This window comes from Littorina saxatilis, linkage group LG3 (assembly GCF_037325665.1).
Source record: "Littorina saxatilis isolate snail1 linkage group LG3, US_GU_Lsax_2.0, whole genome shotgun sequence".
NCBI classification, from domain to species: Eukaryota; Metazoa; Mollusca; class Gastropoda; order Littorinimorpha; family Littorinidae; genus Littorina; species Littorina saxatilis.
The window spans coordinates 58,173,812-58,180,475 of record NC_090247.1 but is presented as its reverse complement, the minus strand read 5'-3'; the positions used below and the strand labels follow the sequence as shown (position 1 = coordinate 58,180,475).

Here is a 6,664-nt window from a genome sequence, read left to right as displayed (position 1 = left end):
ATTTGGGAAGGGCTACTATTATAGTGTGTTTTAAGAAAGAAAAACATTACAGTATCGGCAGAACACGACCAAATGAGTTTTCGTGTTACAGCGTTATGGGCGTGAGATTGTTTAGACTTTTTGTTCTCACACTGTAGCAAAATCATTGACAACACAGACAAGTCAGTTTTAGCATAGACATTGGGAAAGGCTACTATTATAGTGTGTTTTAGGAAAGAAAAACATTATAGTATCGGCAGAACACGACCAAATCATGACAAATGAGTTTGCGTTATGGGCGTTATGGGCGTTTTTTCACACTGCAGATCATATCTCAAAAACTACGGAGTGGATCTTTATGAAATTTGATATGGATATTTTTGACTGGATTTTCTCATGGAAGATTTTTCCGTTTATTGATAGGACAGTCTGATGACGTCATATTTTACCGTTTGCCAAAAGGTCGAGGCAGCACTTTCACAGTTACAGTTTTTCATCAATTTGATCGAATTTCTTATCACACAATCTCAGATTATGGATTATGGGATTGCATTTCAGTTTGGTCACTTAAAGTTTTGTTATTGAAATGTTTGTTCAAAATATGTCATTTTGTCAAATTTTTAAAAACTAATATTTGAAACAAAAACTTTATATTGGTGTATTCCCTATTGCGTCCTGTATCTAAAACTATATAGTTTTGTTGTTTTGTATTGATAATTATGCTTAAAAATGAAGAAAACCGATAAATAACCACTATCTTTATTTATGAAAAAAGACACTTAAAAACAACTTCTATCTATTCCTTACCATTTTCTGATTCCAAATATATATAGTTTCATGGTGTTTGACGTTGAAAATAGGCTAAAACTTAACAAACTCGGATCGTTGAATGGAAATTATACTTCCAAGCTCCGTGCAGCTGACAACATGATAAAAACACGTCATTTCAAGTGTGGAACACGCTCATGACGTCATACTGAAAGGTGATGAATTATGGCTTCACCTTGCGATGTTTCATTTCAAACATGGTAACATTTTTAAAGGGGTTTCTTTCTCAGATTTCTGTTTGCCCTCTGTCTGTCTCTCTATGTCTCCGTCTGTCTGACTGATTCAATTAAATGTGTAATTACTTAGTTTTGCAAAAGTCAAACTAAGTAGGATATACCTAATTGATTCAGGTCTCTAAATTCTTATTGTAAAATTGTGAGTTTTATTCAAAACAAATTTAATTGGTGTTTTAAACTCAATAATGGGGCATGCTGTGATGAGCAGAAGTATGTGTGCTTACGAGCAGAAAAAGCCCATCAAAGTCAAGAATCGTGTTTTTCTTTTTCTATTTTCACCTTGTAGCTTCATACAGACACTAAGCAACAGTGTAGTTCCACTTCCAGTGCAATATCTTGTACTTTAATTTTGACCATCTGTGTAACACTTTATTGACCCATGATCTGAGCTGTTCACCAAAACTTGACTAAATGTAAACAAATCGCGTAAGGCGAAAATACAACATTTAGTCAAGTAGCTGTCGAACTCACAGAATGAAAAAGAATGCAATGCAATTTGTCAGCAAGACCGTATACTCGTAGCATCGTCAGTCCACCGCTCATGGCGAAGGCAGTGAAATTGACAAGAAGAGCGGGGTAGTAGCTAGTTGCGCTGAGAAGGATAGCACGCTTTTCTGTACCTCTCTTCGTTTTAACTTTCTGAGCGTGTTTTTAATCCAAACATATCATATCTATATGTTTTTGGAATCAGGAACCAACAAGGAATAAGATGAAAGTGTTTTTAAATTGATTTCGAGAAGAAAAAAATTGATAATAATTTTTATATTTTTAATTTTCAGAGCTTGTTTTTAATCCAAATATAACATATGTATATGTTTTTGGAATCAGAATATGATGGAGAATAAGATGAACGTAAATTTGGATCGTTTTATAAAAACAATATTTTTTTTACAATTTTCAGATTTTTAATGACCAAAGTCATTAATTAATTTTTAAGCCACCAAGCTGAAATGCAATACCGAAGTCCGAGCTTTGTCGAAGATTACTTGACCAAAATTTCAACCGATTTGATGGAAAAATGAGAGCGTGACAGTGCCGCCTCAACTTTCACGAAAAGCCGGATATGACGTCATAAAAGACATTTATCGAAAAAATGAAAAAAAACGTCTGGGGATTTCATACCCAGGAACTCTCATGTCAAATTTCATAAAGATCGGTCCAGTAGTTTAGTCTGAATCGCTCTACACACACACACACAGACACACATACAGACAGACAGACACACATACACCACGACCCTCGTCTCGATTCCCCCTCTACGTTAAAACATTTAGTCCAAACTTGACTAAATGTAAAAAGAGAAAAAATACAGAAATCAGGCTTTTCGTTGAATTAGATTATCAAACTAAATATATTTCCGATTTTGTACGTATAAGTTACAGCTCCCTCCATCCATGGTATCGCGTGATATTTTTTGTCGAGACTGGGTCAATGAATATGATGACGTCACTCGAGGCTCTGCCGAGAGTGACGTCATTATATTCTTTCACCCCGTCGAGACAAAAAATATCACGCGATACCATGGATGGAAGGAGCTGTAAAGTATATATGGCATGACCAAAGTAAGGAGAATTTGTCATGGGATGTGGAAACAAAGCATGGGAAATTCACCATGGGCAGAATAATCAACGCAAGCCTAGAAGTTGTAGAACTATATTTTGTTTCAGTCTTGGCAAGGACAGTTTTGGCCGGAAAAGACATCATTCATTCACCCTGCCGAGACGAAAAACCAATTCCATGGATGAAAACGTGTATATCCCGCGCGTGACGCATCAAAGCTAAATTTTGTTTTGAAATGTTTTCACAACGTACAGATAATTTATAACGGCATAATCGTCATCACAAGACTGGAAAAACGCATACTTTGTTTGTCGTCTGCTACAAATCTTAGGTCTTGTGGGTTGACGGAGTGAATAGAAGCTTCAATCGTACCTTCATCAACCGGAATAAATGCTCAGTCCGCTATCATTTTGCAACTGAACATTGGTTTTTTTCTTTAACTTTTTGGTTAACATTGAAACGACAACCCAAAAGAGTGTTTCAGCTGTTTCAAGACACAGGCTCAGCTCCTTCTTTTGAGTTGCTTTTCAGTCTAAAATGACACCGGAAGCGAACAAATTGTCGCGTATACTGTCGTCACAAAAAGACGTCATGACAAAGTTGCACGCAAAGCGAAAGAGACTTTGACGTCATTTACTTTTGTTCGGAATTTTCCGTCTGTTCCTAGCTTGTCAGTGAAGACCTGACGTGAGTAAGCTTACCCAAAACGTCTTTGTTCTCTATTCACATTGCAGCTGTGAAATAATCAGTCTTGTGTCTCGGTCGTGTAGGTACAGAGTTTGCTTCTGCAATCATTGTGTTCGTGTTGATGACGGCTTCATAAGACAAATCAGCGAATCTATCGTGAGGAAGACGTTTATGTACAAATCACCGAACCCAACCCATTTTTTGTGTGCATTTATTCAGTCTGAAGAATAAACTGCATGTGGTTAATTTCATCCGTTTAATGCTTGTCGAAACGAGCCATAAGGCTTTAGAATAAAAGACTGATTTCACGCATTGCTTGGCCATCTGATCACAGATGAGGTCGCAGTTTGTAGGTTGAATCTATGAATCGGCCAGAGATAGATCTGCATTTCTGGTACGACCTTCCAGATTATCAACAGCGGGTTCATGGTCGGAATCAAGAGGTCAAATTTGCTTGGCTCCCAATCATTTCATAAAAGATTTCCATTTTCTTGTTTCTGCGACTGCGCAAGTTATTTTGCCTAGGTCATGGCCGAACTTTAGGCCTACGGAGAAATATCGCTGGATATTTTCTCCCTAGATTAACAGAGACAAAGAAGGGAAGTCATGCTGTATTTACATTTATCGTTTACGTGTTGTGTAATTACGCACCAAGTTAATTCTTACCTGAAATAAACAGGAACCATAACTCAGCTTTTATTTTGACATCGAACCCACAATTATCTCCCTTACAATCGCGATTTTGTCTGAAAACTTCTGTGTACACATTGAAGGCCCAATCAGGGTTTCAATCTACAAATCCACTACTCAATGTGTATGGCTGAAAATAACACAACCCCGAACTGGCCCCTTGAAAGTTGAGAACTCTTCTGAGAAAGAGAAACATAAACTCAGTCATTTGTTGATGTAAGCCGCGAACACAATGGACCGGCACAGGAACATATTTGACACGCTGACGGCCGCCGCTGAAGGCATTGCAATTATATTGAAAAAACAACCTTACCCGCGGTTCTCAAACTCCCGCTCGAGTTCGCTGCTTGTTCCTTGAGCCATCTTGAAATAGATCAGAACTCTTCTCAGAAAGAGAACCAGAAAGTCACATTACACTGTTAGAAGTATGGTTACATAGTGTCTCACCACGTGCTGCGAAGATAGTCGATGTTTGACCTTTGTTTATTTAATTACCTGTAAATCAAGTTTAATGCGGGTTTAGGAGATAATAGATTTGTAGGTGTTTGAGGCATTTCCAAAAGCTCATTACAGAATTCCACCTAGTTTTCGAGATATTCGCAATTAAAGTCCGGACTGTTACTAAAGTACTCACGACCTACTAACGGCGAAGGTTAAAGCCGATCTACAAAGCAGTAAGCTGGTGTCTGTTGTGTGGTGACGTGAAAAACCTCTACCCATGTGTTACCATCAAGGCCCACTGTCCCAAAAATAGGACGCTAACATTTTATGCTCAAAAACAAAATTTACTAATCTGATGTAGAGATTTTGGAACAAAACAACTTGTCGCACTGCCATTTCAGTACTGCTCTGAAGACGGATGAAAAAGAAAAAACAGAAAAAGAAAGCACAGTACCCTTACATAAGTAGATTGAATGTCACCTGTCAGCCTTGTATAGGATTGGATAAACACAGTTTACGTGTCGAGTGCTCTGACAATTCTGTTTCATTGGGTGCCTGCCAAAAGTGTAAGGCAAAGTTCAAGGAATGGAATATTTAATTTACACCACGTTCACAGTTTGACATTCCCGAGGAACTGATTTCTTAAAAGCTCCTGCTCTATCACTTCTTTTTGCTTTGAGCTAAGATAAGTACATGTCTACTAATCACAATTCGTGTCATGCGGTGGGACATTTTTTTTTATTTCCTTTCCTCATTCAATACTCTTCTCGTTGAACGAGAGAGAGAGAGAGAGAGAGAGAGAGAGAGAGAGAGAGAGAGAGAGAGAGAGAGAGAGAGAGAGAGAGAGAGAGAGAGAGAGCAAACACCTCTTACAGGTTATGGAAAATAACAACTTGGCGCACTGCCATTTCAGTACTGTGCTGAGGACGCGGGTACGGTTGATTTGTGAACAAGAAAAAAAAAATTGAAAGATATATATATTTATATATAGATATATTTAGAGAGAGAGAGAGAGAGAGAGAGAGAGAGAGAGAGAGAGAGAGAGAGAGAGAGAGAGAGAGAGAGAGAGAGAGAGAGTGAGCTTAGTTATTTTAAGATATACATTTTTCGGTAAGTTGAATCATGTTGCGTTTAATACGACAGCAGTAGTTTTCAGGAATCAAACACGCAAGGACATAGTGCTTGCCAAATTCCTTGTCAACAACTCACCTTTCTCGGGATGTTGTGTGAGGTTTGCGTTGGATGACTCGAACACTGCCTAAACCAGTTTTGCAGTCTCATGTTAAGAGGCTGAATACGTCATGTCGTGTGACCAATGAAAGCCAACATAACCGTCATTATAAAAGGGACGATAACGAGGGCGTGTTGTTACAGACAGCAACAGAGCAGCTTTGTTCGTCATAAAGCCCAAGTTTTGTTTTGTCTACACGCAGCCCATCAGCATTGGAGGTGAGTGATTACTAAAGTTGGCCATAAAATTATTGCAACAAATTTCAAACCCAAATTAAAGCATTAATTCCTGTGTCATTTAATTAAAACTGTATATGCCAGAGAAGGCCGTTCACTTAACCTTCAGGATCATCTTTTGGATTAAATATTTCTTTTACAGGGATCACGTGACCGCCGCTCAAGTAAGGGTACCCTCAAAATCGACCACACAAAAACGGAAGAGCCGAATGAAAAATCGACACAAAATCACAATAGGCAAAAGTTTGCAACTTTGACATACGAGAAGAAAGTCAAACCAATTATCTACCCTGAACAGATTATTTTGTTTTGCTACCTTGTGTATTTCGCGTGCCATGCTATTCCTTCTGATGCAGGTGTCGATCGCAGGTGTCAAACAAACTATACAAGGCAATCAGAATCCTTCCCAAAAATACCGACTTTGTACACTCGCAAATGCAACAGCCATAGTGTCCGTTATCAAAAGGAGACCTCCGAATCAAAGCACCATGCACACGTCCTGACTGACAAACATGAACAAAACACTTTATTGAACTGTTCATTTGAAACTGTGTGCATATGTTCTAACAAATTCAAAAATAGTTTGATAAGAAGCTATAGGAGCCACATTAGGAGGTTTTACATGCTTTCTGAGTTCACATTCTGAGCAGAAGCACTTGGAAATTCCAACAACACCGGTATAGATATTTTTCCACAACACCTGTATTGACATTTTTATATCGAAGTTACGATGGCGGCTTGAGCGATTCACACAATATAGTAATCAATAATTAAGT

General features: G+C 38.2%; 1 protein-coding gene across 2 annotated transcripts in view; it reads left to right on the top strand.

The window, feature by feature from the left end:
- Window positions 1-5,799: 5,799 nt before the first annotated feature.
- The window catches only part of LOC138962772 (girdin-like), a 42,392-nt gene continuing 41,527 nt past the window's right edge, over window positions 5,800-6,664 (top strand). For both annotated transcript variants that reach the window (XM_070334718.1, XM_070334720.1), the window contains exon 1: window positions 5,800-5,870. The gene's annotated coding sequence lies outside the window, so the exon portion shown is untranslated. The remainder of the gene's footprint in view (window positions 5,871-6,664) is intronic.